This window comes from Staurois parvus, unplaced genomic scaffold (genome assembly GCF_062004578.1).
Source record: "Staurois parvus isolate SC_StPar_1 unplaced genomic scaffold, SC_StPar_1.0 ptg000218l, whole genome shotgun sequence".
Lineage (NCBI taxonomy): Eukaryota > Metazoa > Chordata > Amphibia > Anura > Ranidae > Staurois > Staurois parvus.
In genome coordinates, this window is record NW_028318014.1 from 3,890,040 (window position 1) to 3,904,892 (window position 14,853).

The following is a 14,853-nucleotide window of genomic DNA, read 5'->3' on the forward strand; positions in this document are numbered from 1 at the left end:
AACTACGTCTGAATGAATGAGGCCTTATAATGACATAACTTCATATTTTCTCCAGGCTCTGTGCTCTATTTAGAGTATATGTCACCTCGGCCTTGGGACAACTTTATCTGCGCTGTCCTTACAGTGACATCATGTTTCCTTAAACTTTCTCCTGAATAGTTGTATGCCTGGCTGCAGAGCCTTTTCCCTGTGCAGATATTGTGAGTAGTAGTATTAAATCCAGTGTAACTAAAAACAAAAATGTAATATAGTGCAACTTACCAGTCTTTAGGCCACGTTCACACTAGCCTGCAAACCATTTACCTGTAGGGTAGTGTAGTGCCAGCTCTGGCAGGGAACAGTGTGGCACACCATTCAATGTATCAAACTGCTTTTTTTTTCCTCTTTTTCTGTGCAACTTTTTTTGAAGAGTCACTTCATGTCATTGAACAGTATCACCATGCATTGTGCTAACATCCAGTGACGCTGCATTTTTCCACACTGCATTGCTCATCTCACCAGTGTTGCAGTGAGAACAGAGGACCTAGAAATGACCTGTGTTAAAAACGAACGAATGAGCCCTTAGATTTGATGGCCGCATTCTTTTTCATTTTTAAGCTTTTTTCCCCTCCTTTATATTCACCTGGTGATCTGACTAGTAAGTGTGTTCATTTTCAACTGTCCAGCAAAAATGACAGTTAGGGGATGGAGGCAAACCATTTAACACTGACAGGGTTACTTGCAATGGCCAGTGTTTATTAATTTATGTAAAAACTTTATCCCAAAAGAAACATTTTTATTCTGTAACTACAAGTGTTAGTTTGAGTGTGGCATTCATTTGTTAGTCATTTATAAGTAAACTCCACTCAAATCTGCTAGTCCATCTAACTTCTTTCCATCTAACTGCTAGTCCATGTAACTTCTCCCTACTCTCCGCAGACAGTGTTGCAGTCCAAGGGTGTCTCCGTAGCTCCTCCATAGAGGAGACACCCTAAAACAGGAAATGTGGTAGTGGTCAGATCACCAGGTAAAAATAAAGGAAAAAAAGTCTAAAAAAAAACTAATGCAGCCACCCTTGGTAAATTGCAATATATATATATATATATATATATATATATATATATACACATACTGTGTGTTTATGTATATATACTGCTCAAAGAAATTAAAGGAACACTGTTTAATGAGAGTATAGCATCAAGTCAAATAAACTCCTGGGATATTGATCTGGTCAGTTAAGTAGCAGAGGGGGTTGTTAATCAGTTACATCTGCTTTGGTATTAATGAAATTAACAACAGGTACACTAGATGGGCAAAATTGAGATGAACCCCAAAATAGGAATGGTTTTACAGGTGGAGGCCACTAACATTTTTTCCCTACTCATCTTTTTTTAACTGTTTTTCACTAGTTTTCCATTTGGCTAGGGTCAATGTCACTACTGGTAGCATGAGGCCATACCTGGACCCTACAGAGTTTGCACAGCCACTGGTGCCCTGTACTTTTCACAGATGAGAGCAGGTTCATCCTGAGCACATGTGACAGACGTGAAAGGGTCTGAAGTAGCCATGGTGAAGGTTATGCTGCCTATAACATCATTCAGCATGATCGTTTTGGTGGTGGGTCAGTGATGGTCTGGGGAGGTATATCCATGGAGGGACACACAGACCTCTACAGGCTAGACAATGGCACCCTGACTGCCATTAGGTATCAGGATGAAATCCTTGGACCCATTGTCAGACCCAACGCTGGTGCAGTGGGTCCTGGGTTCCTCCTGGTGCTTATATGGTGAAAGTATGCAGGCAGTTCTGGAGGATGAAGGAATTGATACCATTGAATGACCCCCACGCACGCCTGACCTAAATCCAATAGTACACCTCTGGAATATCATGTTTCGGTCCATCCGATGCCACCAGGCTGCACCTCATTGTCCAGGAGCTCAGTGATGCCCTGGTCCAGATCTGGGAGGAAATACCCCAGGACACCATCCATTATCTCATTAGGAGCATGTCCCGACGTTGTCAGGCATGCATACAAACACGTGGGGGCCATACAAACTACTGAGTACCATTTTGAGTTGCTGCAATGAAATTTCAGCAAAATGGACTAGTCTGCTGCATCATTTTTTCACTTTCATTTTCAGGGTGTCTTTGAATTCAGTCCTCTGTAGGTTGATAATTTTCATTTCCATCAAACGATGGGGCATCCTTACATTCCTAACACATTGCCCAGTCCATATCAGTATAGATATCATATATATATATATATATATATACCAGGATTGTGTATAAAACTGACAGGCAGACTCCTGCTTGTCAGGTGGAAGCAGGCGGGTGGCTGCACTGCCGCCCAATCGCTTCCACAGCCCCCAGTACAGGGCCCCCCTGTACATACAGTCCCGCCATGTATTTGGGCCCCACTTGCCTATATGTGGACCCGGAGAGAGACATGGCGAGTTCCGACAGGTGGAGGGGAGGCAGGAAAGTGGGCGAATGTCTGCTCTCCTCCCCTTCTTTCTGTAACCCAGAAGTCAACGTCCGGGTCACCTCTGTCACTAGCACAGCTGAGAAGCAATGTATTACAATGCGGTGTGCATTGCAATACATTGATTGGAGGCCAGAGGAGACATGCAAGGTCCTTTTAGACCCTGCATGTCTCAATAAAGAGAACCTGTCACCTAAAAATCATCACATAGGGGACTCTGTGTCCCCTCTGTGATGGAAAAAAAAGTCAAGTAAAAACATTTTTTATTGCAAAAAAATAAAGTTACACCCAAGCACATAACATCCCCCTCCACCACAAAAAATTTTTTTGAGCCTCCACCCCCACATACAAACAGATACAAAAGTAAACACACACATCAGGGCACCTACACATGAAAACACCAATTGCAATACACATGTTACATGTTGCCGCGCACGCCAGAGTGAATTCTAGCACAATACCTCCTCCGTAACCCTAAACTGATGACCTGGAGGGGCTTTTGAAGCGTTGCCTACTAAAAATATATAGCGAAAGGGCTAAAACTCAAATGGTAATAATGTATCTATCATACAGAAAAGTTTTGCAAATTTCCAAGCCTAGGAACAAATAATAAAAAGCAAAGTGCGTATTTTTTTCCATACCCACTTACATTTCTTGTGCCATGTGTTCTTTTGCAGCTGATGTCTCACGATGCATATTAATGCCCTTGCAGTGTAATATACTCAAAGAAGAAAAACAGGTCAGTTATCTGCTGATCATTTTGTTTTCTGAAAACAACTTGCACATATATTATGTACACTATGCGACCTAGTTTTCAAGGCATTTTCTTTCACTTTTGTCTATTGGAATCAAACTCCTAATCTGTATATACCGAGTATGTAGTGCTTGGTGTAGATAAAGTAACAGGCACGCTGCACAGCTGTCACCTTAAAGTAACCTGCTGTTATCTTAAAGCAGGATAGGCTACATAATAAATCAACTTTGAAATGTTGCCTCCCCATTACTCTACGTGCATTTTATAATAAATCGCAATGTAAATTAATGTTTTATTTTATGTGGTCAAGTGACCACGAAGCTTCAGCTCTGTTTCCTTTCTGTGTGGCTTGTGGGCATGACTTGGACTCATTCCTCCACCAACAATGCCTAGAGTTGTGGATTATGGTGGGTGACTATCACTGTACTATGTGATTCAGCCTGATTGTTGGCGCTTGTCACGTATCTGGTGGTAGAGCCTGAATTGAAGAGGAAGGCCTCTCTTACAGCATCGGCTCAAGGGCCACTGGTATTGAGACAGTGGTAGCAAGAGCACGGTGAGGTAAAGGCTCCTGCAGCATGTTCAGCAGACTGTGCAGGTAGGTAGCCGGCACTTTGCCAAAGATGAGCCATATGGAAGAGACAGCAGATAGTGGACAGGTGCAGAATATACAGAACTGACAAGCAGCAGACTGGCTGGTGCTTGGCTAGCAGGTGACAGGTTGCTGGTGCTGAGCAAGCTGGTGGACACCAGGTATGTAGGACACCAGTCAGGGAGTAGTTGGTAGACAGGTCAAGGGAGGATGCAGAGCCAGGTGCACAGGGTCAGTAACATAAGATCAGATCAGGCACAAGCGACAGAAAGAAAAGTGGTCAGGACACAGGCTGAGGTCAGCAGTGGTGGAGCAGATCAGGTAAGGCAGGAGCAAAGACAGATTCTAGAGACAAGTCAGGGTCAAGGTAGGCAGCGTTCAAGAGTGGTCAGAGGCAAGCTGGATCAGCAGCAAGAAGTCTAACACAGGAACTGGTAACAGGATACGCTGCAGATCAGACAACAATGAGCCAATGTAGAAGTCCATGCAGCAGTGCACATCTGCACAGGTACTTGCTGGCCTGTGCCTGAGCACATGTATGCGCCACGGAGCATCTTCCGTACTATGGGCATGCCTTCCCTGACAACCCTCCCCATTGACATAGATGAGTTGGAGCTTTGTAGTCACAGGACTATGTAGACCATATAATGCTACAAATGTGTATATATATTGCAATTTATTTTAAAATGTACGCAAAGCATTGGGGAGGCAACATTCAAAAGTTGGTTTATTCTTTAGCCCAGTAGTTGTCAACTTATGAGCTAGAGGGGGCCTCAAATGCCGCCCCTTACTTCACCCAAGGGCTGCACATAATGTTCAATATATGTACTACTTGAGAGGACTGTCTGAAACTACAGATCTATAGAGGAAAGGAGGGTCAGAGAGTGTGGACATGCTACATATTTGGTTGGGAATATGCTGCAGAAGACAATTCAAAACTGGGAACATGTTACACAAGACTTGAGATCAATAATATTACCTTAATCAATGTTCCCAATGTAGACTGCAGGGCCAAGGGCCACACATCATGTACCAAAGGGCTGCAGGTTGGGTACCAGGAGTTTAAATTTTCCTTCTGCTTTAACCCCTTTGCAACAGCTTTACATGTATATGCCACAGCACGGTGGGTGAGCCTGAACACTCAGCCACCGCAAATATATGTCACTGGGTTGTTCTTCGATCTGCTTATCTGGCACCCCAGAAATGGAACCAAGCTGTCACTGATGGCTCACAGTAAACTACTAAAGGTTAGGAGCTGCTAGGAAAGTCTTATGATAATGTCATCACTGTGCGGCCAATCACAGTGCCACATGATAGACAGGCCCTCCTATCGACCACTGGTGTCATGGCCCACCTAAAGGGGCAGCTGCCGGAGGCAGCAAGGGGGTAAGGGCCATGTCAGACAACTTTCCAAGGGCAGGATTGGTATGCAGGACATAGCAAGGTAGTAAAATACTCACCTGCTTGCATGTACCACTCCCTCAGTGGCTGGATGAGAAAAGTATTATTCTCTACTCTTCATGTACAATTCAGCAGCATTTTCGCCAGCAAGGCAAAGATGCTTGGCAAGCAGCTGAATGTTTTTCATTGCTGTGGCTTTTGTGCCGCCTCTTTAGCTAACTGCTCTGGGAATTCTTGGATTTACGTATATATGTAGATTGTGAGATTTAGCTTCAAATGGAGCCCCTGTACTGAGTCAGCGCACAAGTCACAGTGAATTTTAGAGCTTCCTGTCCTTGTTTATTCATCAAATGATGTACAAAAACTCGTGGGGGGAGATTTGCTAAAACCGGAGGACTCAGAATCTGGTGCAGCCGTGCATGCTTGCCAGTCAGATTCTAACTTCAGCTTGTTCAATTAAGCTTGGCAGAGAATTTTACCAGATTTTGTACTCTGTAGCTTTAGTAAAATACCCCCATTTCTCTCCCAGGGTGTAAGATCCATTTTCTTACAGCAGCAAAGTCACATTCAGCCTCCCTGTTCTGATGGCAAATTCTCACCTCTCTCAGGTTCCATTTGCAATTGGACTGAGAGTCTGTCTGTTTAGCACAGCCGACCTGGACACATAAGTCCTCTGTGTTTCTCACTCATGGACCTTTGAGTCCACTCAGCAGCAGCAGAAATGTGGAAGTGTTGATGTGACCAGTGTTAATTGCTCTGCCTGCTTGTTTCTGTGTCAACTCTATTTACTGTTTAGCCCTCACCTGCAGAACACTAGACTGAAAGACCCAGGGATTGTGGGATACATAGTTTCTTCACAGTTCCTAGACCACAGACAGAGGTCATGCATTAACCTGAGCTGTGCCATGCATGTTTGAAAACAAGCAGAAACCTCTGACATAGGAATTTAAAGATTTACTCTACTATAGACTCTGCATACAGACCAGCAAATAATACCATAAAACTACACAATCAAAGCACATCTTATGCAGGTGAAAAACACAAGGTGCAGGTAGGAAGGTTTATAAACTTTCTGCTTGCAAAGGCATCAGACAGGTATGCGTTATGCCAGTGAAACAGCTGGTTTGTTGCAGTCATACCACTGTCATATTACTTCATTGCTGCCTAAGTGTTAAAAAGTAAATATAAATCAACATTAAAAAAAAAGAACAAAACCATTATATTTTCCCTTTGAAAGTAGAAGTGAGAGTATAAGACTCATCTGTGCTACTGTGACTGAATAACACAACTATACTGGATGCTCAGAAAAATAACAACCATTTCTGTGACTTTACCAGTGGTGCTATTAGTACCCAGGGAGTACTTCTGACAGCTTTAAAACCTTCTTCTCATAGCTCTGCACCAGGTAAGGTACTTGCATATTTTATTTGCATGAAAAAAGATAAGCACAGAATATCTGAACCATATTCAAATTTAGCAAAATATTATACTACATCCTAATACTTTGTATTGTAAATATGACATTAATAAAAAATTGATGAATACATTCAAATCATATAAAAAAGCTTATGTTTATTTGCTCATTTATCAGACAGTGTAGACTATACTAGGAGCAAAGAAGCAATTGCTGAGCGTGTGGAATCTTTATGTTAATATCAATATTATATTTATGCTTTGCATGGCATGCATTGTCAGCATAGGTATATTTATATCTTGTACATTGGTAGAATATGGCTAATGCGCTAGTAGTTTTCTGTCTTTAAGTGGAACTCCAGCCAACCGTTTGTAATGTGTAGAGGGTTATATCATCTGTCAAGTTTTCTTATTGCTGTCTGAGGTCTCATTGGGGAGATTTTGCTGTCACCATAAGTGAAGGAGCATCTTCACATATAAAATGTCACTCTATCTACTGTATCACTAGTCAGCATTCAGCTACTAATCTCCCTTCTCTCTTCACTGATCAAGTCCATGGTCATCTCCCTCTCTGATTCCTCTATCATTTGCCTTCTCTGCACCTTCTCTAAGTGGAACACGATTACCAGCCACTTATCTCTCCCCTTTACCACTCAGCAATTGGTTCCCACTTTACCTTCTCTAACCCTAGTCAATGATCAGTTCCCACTCTACCTCCACCTAGCCCAGATCATCTACCTTTGTCCCCCAACCTTGTTCAGCTCCCACTCTAACTATTCTCCGAGTGGTCCATGATCAGCTCATGCTTCACTTACTACTGAATACCCCTGTTCACACTTATATTGCACTCTTCTTTTCTTTTCTTTACTTGATCAGTTCATGCAACTAAAGATGTTATGGGAAGACAACCAGAAGTTACTTCTGGTATGATCTGCTGTATATGACAAGTGGGCTATTAAGCAGCAATCTGTGTCCTGGTTCTATTCAGTTGATAAGGATTAAAGCGGTAGTAAAGTCCACTTTTTGATTCATACCTACAAGTATGCCTATATTAAGTCTTACCTGTAGGTATGGTAGATATTTGGTTTAGTAGCAGTTGGTAATATCACCAGCGCATGCACACTGCACTCTGAATGGACAGGGCCGTCCATTCAGAGCTCTTTGCCGCGGCTGTGATTCCAGTGCACATGTGGGGCATGACATAAATACGACTTAAACATTCAGACAGCCAAAACCTGTGAGCCTGGAAGGAAGACCTGATGAAGATGGAAGCCTCGAAAGAGGTGTCAACACACCCCAGGAGGGCTTCATTTTAAGGTAAGTCTGCCATAATGTGCTAGTATGTGGTGCATACTAGCACCTTATAACATTACCCTGCATGCATTTGTTTTTCTTTTTGCGGTTTATTACTGCTTTAACCAGACATTAAATACATCAGACCATGTATTTTTAGGTTGGCTGCAGTGTTAGCAGGTGCAGTTAGCTAGTTAGTCACTAGATAGCTCTGTTTCCAGTGTAATCTGGTATAGGGAAAGTGGTAATTGGGTGTTGAGTGCTTGTACAGAAAATCTTCCTCTAGCGATGTAGTGCCCATATAAATGCAGACTGAGATTCCAGCCATGTATGGGCAGGCTGAATGTACCCAAGCTGATTGATCGATCAGCCTGGGTACAACCAGCCTGTTGGATTTTACACATTATTATTGCTAGCAGCTATTATAGCTGCTAGCAGTAACCTGACACCCCCTTCCCCTTGTGGGGAGAACACAAAGGCTCCCCAGGAGGGATTCACCCATCAACAGGGACTGTGTTGATGGGGAAACTGACATATCTCATCCCTAATATATCTTATGAAGAACCACTGGGAAAAACTAAATGGGAAAAAAAACTAATGGGACTTTACCGGTACAGAAAACGGACAATCTCATATTACTGTATAAAACATTTTTATTGAAACATATCTTCCCAAGATATTTTTCGATAAACATGTTTTATACAGTAATATGAGGTTGTCCGTTTTCTGTACCGGTAAAGTCCCATTCGTTTTTTGTGGTTCTTTATATGATTTTCTTTCCTGAAACCTGTTGTTCAGGAAAGAAAATCGCTCCATCTATGGCTAGCTTTAATTATAAAAGCTGTGTTGTCATATAAAATGTCTGAAAGCACAACACAGTAAGGGGGGGTCTTGTAAAATGGTATAGGGCAAATTTCGCCTTTACAAGTAAAGCTTAATATACCAGTATTCATCTATTTAAAATGTATTCTGTGCGAGTACACAGGACACTTACATATAGAAATTTCAGTAAGATGACCATTTCAATAAATTGGTACTTCCAGCTATAGACATAGAAAGCCATCGGGGTCTGCAAAGAAAAGAACAATAGAATCTTCAGAAAAGCGTTTATCATGCATGCTAGTACGGCTTATTCTAACCTCAGTAGACCTGGCATATAAATAGAGGGAAAGATCTAAGATCCACAGTAATGACTAGGTGGCTCCTGCACCGCTAGTACTGTATGCAGTTAACTGGCTTTCAACTTCGACCTTCTTGGTGGAACTGGTGTGCTGTTTCTGTCAGCCTTGTATACCATCTGCTTACTGAAACACGGAACTTAAGCATGCACATATTTGAGAATACCTGAAACATCACCGTCAGCTAGTACAATATTTGCTCAGTGTACCATGTCAGTACCTGAACAGATGGTTCCTATTGATCCATTCAAGTGTGTGCTATCCTCTTTCATTATTTCTGACTGATTCTGTGGTTATGACTCTGGCTTATCACTCTGCTTCCTGTTTTTAGTCTGTTCACCGCCTGTCTTGGCTTTCTGACGGTGTAATGACTAAACACAGGCTACCCTGATCCCAGTTTGTTTAGAATTATGCTTTTGCTTTTTGATTTGATACTTTGCTTTTGTTACATATCCTTTCATCAGTAGCAAGGCAAAGCTGTGGGTTCCTACCTGGAAGTCTCGTTTACTAAAATACTTAGTAGATTTAGTATCGCAAAAGAGAGAAACACCCCCCACCCCCTCATAAGTCGTTGTGTATATATATATATATATGCTGATTTGGTGTTAATATGCGTTAACGTACACTAGGATGGTCTCAGCAATTGATTGTCACCAAAGTAAGGTATTCAGTTGTCCAGCTCTGTGAGCAGCAAAGACGCGAATGTCATTGTTTGGGATCCTAATTATCATTTTGAATGGCTCAAATCGCACCGCAGCATCAAAATGGTACAGGACCCTTTTTTTTGCCACACCTGAATCGGATAGGATGGTCTCAGCAATTGATTGTCAGCAAATAAGGTATTCAGTTGTCCAGCTCTGGGAGTGTCCATTGTCCGGGATCCTAATTATAGTTTGACAGATTAAGCCTGGGTTCAGATTTATACGGTGTGGGACACCACATGTGATTCGCACAGTAATTGCACTGCATTCCTGTGCAAATCGCATGTGATGTCTGTGTGGTGCAATTTGAGCCATTTTGAATAGCTCAAATCGCACCACAAGACCGAAATGGTACTGGACCCTTTTTTTTGCCAATCCTGAATCAGATTGCATGGGTGTTCACACCCATGCGATCTGATTCAGGCAATTGCTTTTGTTTGGTGTGTTGTTCATTTAACATTGACACACACAGCAGATCGCATGAACGCTGTGCAATTTCAATGCGGTGCGGGAAATGCAGAGGATTTTCTGCTTTTCCTGCATTGCATATATGTGAACCTAAGATAAAGAGCATTGAAAGTTTTTTTTTTTCTCTCAGTCCAGTTCTTCAGAAGCATAACTTTACATCTTCATCTTGTTAGTAAAAAAGAGACAAGACTTAAAGTCTGGGTTTTCATCACCCTCCTGTCTGGCACCTTGGAGGACCACATCCCTGTACTTGTAATGCAGTAGCTTAAATATAAATAGTCTTGGTGGTGCATCGGGAAGATGGAGTGCTTAGCCTGTCGCCCTCGGAGCCCTTTGATGCAGCCCTTGACCTCAAACCAGGGAAGCGCATGACTGGAGTGGACAACTTGTTCATTGTCATCTGGGCCTGCTGACCCGTCATCCCAGAACATCAGAGTGCACCAAGCCAGTGCCGGCCACAGAAATCACAGGAGCCACGTAAGCTGATGCTTTCTGTAGTGCCGGCTCCTGTTCCAGGCAGAGTGATACCAAGTGCACTTCGCCTTGTACCTTTCTGTCTATGGCAAAGTGCAGCTAACCTGCAGGAAAGCAGCAGATGCTCTGTGTTGCACCTGCGGTGTGGGTAAATCCAGGGCATCTGTGTGAAAGCAGCCTTATAGGGGGCTCAGGACAGTATGGACTACATTTGCGGTTTGGGGGGCAGAACCCCATAATTGAGATGTTTTTACCACACACCCCCAACCACTGGTGTACCATCAGGGTTTGCAATGTCGACCTCACCCCATGCTCCAGGGGGCCCATGCGGCCTCCCTGTCAGATTCTGTTTTACACTTGGACAGGAGAGGCAGCGGGGGCAGCATACCCATGAATCATTTTCCTCCTGAAACCATTGAAAGCCTGCTTCTCCTCCTCTCCCTCATGCCGGCATTCAGCAGCTGCAGGAGGAAGATGTTCACTATGCTATTCAAAATAAAAAATTAGAAATTCTGAATCATGTCATTGTTGCCTGCGACTGGGTACCAAATAACTAGAGAGACCCTTGCTCTTCAAAGTGTTGAATACCCCCGTTCTAGAGGGTATGTGGTGGGCTGTTTTCACTATATCGTAAGAGAAGTTGCCTATGGGAAACAGCTTGTGCTGAAGGTATTCCAAGTCAATGTATCTTTCATACCCCCATTGCACCTTTCTGATTCAGCCAGTCAGTCACGAATCTGGTTTAGCTCTATTCTGAAAACCTATAGCTGCCTGGATTTTTTTTTCTGTGAGCATGGCAGTCTGTAGTTATCATTAGGGTTGCTTTACCTTCTGAAGCCTCCTGCATGGTTTGGAGGCTGCTAAGAATATCTCTATTCCCGTCATTGGTGGATTATCTCATATCTTCTACTGCTCTGATTAAGGAGCATCATTTATTGGGCATTCCCCCTGAATCCAGAAACACCAATCATCTTTCAGTAGGTAAGTGGTGATTAATCTAGGGGGCATTTTCCTCCATACCTCCGTTTAACAATTTGTGTACTGAGCTCATCCTAGGTATGCCCATTCATCACTTGTGCATAGCCATGCTACAAAATCTTTACAGTGATCTCCGGTAGCGGCAAAACACTCCATAGAAATTGTGCTTCAGGTTTATACAGAAACTCATAATACAGAAACTAAAGAAGCCTGCTGGGACATGTTTTCTGGCTGTTCTTGATTCCATAAAATCGTATTGCTAAGGAAAAAACCTTAAAGGGTATGGTCTCTCGTGTTCCCTTGAAGGGGATGTTTATTCCCAAAACTTGCTGCGACTGATAGGTGGACAGGGCATTTTTTTAAACATAAGTGATAAGAATTTCAGATAGATTACCTAAGTACTCCTCTGTTTCAGGGACTAGAAGAAATATAAAACATACCACCAGTCAGCAACGGGCCCAAAAAAATGGGGAGTTAGTGAATGAGGCTGTAAGATTAATTCTAAGATCATTTCCTTTTGCATGTTCAGATTTAGCGAAAAGCTTCAAACCCATATAACTACTTGGAGGTATGCAGTTACTAATATGTTATGGTTAGCAAGGGTGGCACTCATTAAACTACGTTTTAAAAATCAAACACAGATATTAGAGCCCTTATGGTCTCAGAGAGACTTCAATTATTAATGACTCCCTATCCCAATGCTTTTAGGGCATTTTTGCAATCTTTTCAAATCTGTAATCTGTTGCATTAAATATTATGCCAAATGCAGTTTGTTATACTATGCAGTAGTTGGCTACATAACAAATGTAGTAGTTAGCTATGAAACATTTTAGAAACAGTATGTTGAGTCCTCGCTTCGGCAGGACATATACTAAAATTGGAATGATACAGAGAACATTAGCATGGCCCTTGCACAGCATCCGCCGCTGGAGACCAGACCGGATCGGCATCAGAAATGGAATGTATACTGATTTCTTCTTTACATAGCTAGATAGATTAGCTTTAGAATGTGGCTGAGAGCAGGGGCGGACTGACAACTCATGGGGCCCCCGGGCAATAGGGGATCATGGGGCCCCTGTGTCCTCGCCCACGCCCAAAAAAGCCTATGAAAAAGCCAATGAAAGGTACCAGGGGCATCTCATGGGGCCCCCTACTGACCCTGGGCCTTCGGGCAGTGCCAAATGGTCAGTCCGCCCCTGGCTGAGAGTAGGTTTGGAGTTAGTTAGGTTTTGGTTGAACTTCTACTTTAAGCTGGCCATACATTGATAAATTTTTCCTTCAACCAGTTGGCTGAACGAAATAAAAAGACTGGATTCACCCAATCCACACATTTGATGTGAATGGGAGAATCACTCCCGCTATGCTATTGTGTTCTGACAGTGGGGAGACTTGCTGTCATCACAACACACCAATCAGTGCAGTTGGCTATAGCTGGTGGCACTGATTGTTGGGAAAGCGGTAGATTGACTTCTGTACAACAATCCTGTCCATACATTGATCGAAATCCAGATGGTCCCTGCTGATCTGGATGAATTTCGATCCATGCATGGATGCCTTTACAGTGCGGCATAAATAAATCAACAACTGATTTGTGGTGTTCGGGTCTCAGCACAAATAAGGTATAAAGAGGATTTCATCTTACTTTCTGTTGAAGTGACACCCTGAAAAACAGGGATAGGAGGTTAAGTGAGACATCTCTCCAGTGGGAACACAGGCAGCAAACAGGGCCTTAACGTCCCCTTTACACTTGCCGTTGGGGGGTGATAAAACCATGCAGCTGAGCCGCATTTCTACCATCCCTTAACTGCTCCCCCTTTAGCTGGGAAGGCAGTGGCCAGGAGTGTACACACACTGCGGCTTCAATACTTTCCTTTTTGTGGCAGAAATATACTCCCCCCTTACTTGGCTCAACAAGTGAATAGGGCCGCGCTGTAACCGCCATACAGCCGTGCACAATGTGCATGACTACAGAATGGTAGATCAGAATTTAAGGGGCAAAAATGGACAGAAATAAGGCGATACAGTGCCTCCTCACTGTCTGTCAAATGCTCTCTGAAAAGTGATCAGAACACAGATCACTCTTCAGAGAGTGCCACAAGTGTAAACGTACCCTGGTGTACATTAGAGAAGGTTAGTGTTCTAGTTGGGGGGGGCAGAGAGGGTCGGTTTTAGTGTTGGGGACGTTGAACAGTGTTGGGTGGAAGGCTCAGATGTCAGGTTTGAGGTGATGAGGTGGTTCACAAGGGGCGTGACAGGAAGGATAATGGTGGGTGATGTGTATGGACCCTATTGTGTGATGGAAAGGCTTAGCATTCTGATAGAGGTCATAGGGGAAGTTAGTGTTGGGGGTAGGTGGTGGGCCGGAGGGTGGGCACTCTGTGAAGGAAGCTACCAGCACTTTCCCCACTATGAAGATGCCAGTGGTCTTGGGGATACCCATCCACCTGTCTTCTGGATGAAGTACTGACACCGCCTGCTGTCCATGGTGACCATCATCTGGCACTTCATGTCGTTGTCCCTGTTCACGTGTTGACGTCACACCACTACATTCTGCGGCCATGTGTGTGGAGGAGGGGGTCTCACTGCTGCCAGTATGGGGACTCTGCAAAAGAGTGCATTGTATGAGGGAGCCACCATCATGTCATCATTACAACAGGGGAGGAAAGGAAGACAATGCTGATTAAATGTCAATCTCCTTCAATCTGATCTGACAACGTGAGCTCATACACTCCTTTACAATCAGATATTGTGTACTCCCATAGGTGACCTCAGACAGACTGTCTCCCAGCTCCTGAGTGTACAACATGTGTACTCCCATAGGTGACCTCTGACACACTGTCTCCCAGCTCCTGAGTATACATCATGTGTACTCCCAGAGGTGACCTCTGACAGGCCGTCTCGCAGCTCCTGAGTATACATCATGTGTACTCCCAGAGGTGACCTCTTTTATCCATAGGCACACAATACATTTATAAAATTTGAATAAAACCTGGCCCAGAAGGAGGCATATTTTTCCTATTAGTGAATTTGTTTAATAATCCAGCCAGTCTTTGTTTTTGTATTACCACCCTTTTCACACTGAGTGTCACTTGGAAACTGAAGTAACTAACTTGTTATAGGGAAAGATCAATATGACAAAT

The 14,853-nt window shown here is 43.3% G+C and overlaps 1 protein-coding gene and 1 pseudogene across 4 annotated transcripts in view; both read left to right on the plus strand.

The window, feature by feature from the left end:
* Window positions 1-14,853, plus strand: part of ERAP1 (endoplasmic reticulum aminopeptidase 1) — an 84,909-nt gene that overhangs the window by 5,232 nt on the left and 64,824 nt on the right. For 2 of the 4 annotated variants that reach the window (XM_089679124.1, XM_089679125.1), the window contains exon 2: window positions 3,139-3,200. The exons of the other annotated variants lie outside the window; for them this stretch is intronic. The gene's annotated coding sequence lies outside the window, so the exon portion shown is untranslated. The remainder of the gene's footprint in view (window positions 1-3,138; window positions 3,201-14,853) is intronic. 4 annotated transcript variants of the gene reach the window in all.
* LOC149460873 (U6 spliceosomal RNA) lies at window positions 12,561-12,629 on the plus strand (annotated as a pseudogene).